Source organism: Pundamilia nyererei, unplaced genomic scaffold (assembly GCF_000239375.1).
Source record: "Pundamilia nyererei isolate P.nyererei 1_Seehausen unplaced genomic scaffold, PunNye1.0 scaffold00095, whole genome shotgun sequence".
Taxonomy (NCBI): Eukaryota; Metazoa; Chordata; class Actinopteri; order Cichliformes; family Cichlidae; genus Pundamilia; species Pundamilia nyererei.
The window spans coordinates 2,331,605-2,332,934 of NW_005187496.1; the positions used below are offsets into that span (position 1 = coordinate 2,331,605).

General features: G+C 37.0%; 1 pseudogene; it reads right to left on the minus strand.

Moving 5' to 3' along the window:
• LOC102203367 (amine sulfotransferase-like) overlaps positions 1 to 1,194 on the minus strand; it is a 3,199-nt pseudogene extending 2,005 nt beyond the window's left edge.
• Positions 1,195 to 1,330: the final 136 nt, after the last annotated feature.

Genomic DNA, 1,330 nt, shown 5'->3' on the forward strand with positions numbered 1-1,330 from the left:
TATATCTGGGACTCTCCACCATTTGACCTTAGAACTGAAGAAGCTTCTCGGATGAGAGGTGAAACGTCTTCAAGTAACTTAAAGAAGTCCAGACGCTTTTCTTTGCAAGCTCCTTTGACTATAAAGCCATATTTTTTTTTCTATATGGATGTGCTATTATCCGTTAGTCTGTGCACTTGGGTAAGTATGTCAAACAGTTCAGTTTGAAATAATCAATTTCAGTTCTTCCTGATCACATTGATATCTGTTATCATTTATCAGACCTGGACTCTTCTTGGTCATCATCATTAGGCAGATAGTGGAGATGAAGACACGTACCGTTTCCCGTCAGGTACCACTCGAAAAACTGAGCAAAGCTCTGAGGGGTCTCAAGGTCTGCAAAGCTGTTGCTGAAGTGATAGTAAGACACCATGTTGTCCTTTGGATTCCTCATCAAATACACAATCTGACATAAAAACAAAACGAAAAAACAGAATCCATGCCACTTTCAAAATCACTCATTCTTTAACAATATCTTGAGTTTGAGCAGTTTATTAATTTCTACTAGTTTTAAGAGTTGTTTTATATATAAAGTTATATATGAAGTTTTATATATACAGTTGTTTTATAAGCAAACTTGTTTTCATTGGCTGTATATAAAAGCTAGATGTTGTCACCATAAGGTGACCCATTGATATGGAAACCACATTTTGAAGCTTCATTTGAGCATTCTACTTGCTGCTGTTTGTTTTTTCTACTCAGGAGTGTCTATGTTTCAAAAAGCTGTGTGCTATTCGTGCTATTAGTGCTATGTAACTGACTAAGAAAAAACATCTGAATTTCATATGAACAAATACTGCCTCTAATCCTTTAATGCCATTCCTTAACAGTAAAACTTCAATAAAATTTTGCTTTTCTTTAACAAATGTATCTATCATTTCATACAATTACTAATAAATACTGAGCAAATTATATTTTTAACCACTTAAAGAACTTTGTCATACTACATCTCTAAACCTGCTCTTTCTTCAGGCTGCTTGAGCGTCTATACAGCTCTGACCTTTCCCTTCTTGTCCATCAGTCCTGGAGGCATGAGAACCTGGGAGAGATGTGATGTGAAGAGCCGTGGAGAGGGGCGACGAGTGTATGCACCCCATGTGAACTCCAGCCATGGCATCTTCTGTGAGTTGATAAAATATTCATTCACATGCCCATCCAACTCATAGATTGAAGTGATGATCTGCTGAGCCCATATGGTGCCTTTTGAGGAAAAATGTATTGGATATCATATCTGACCAGTGGATCACTCTGGACAGAATAAAACTGCAAAATAATGGGATGCTACAGAGAT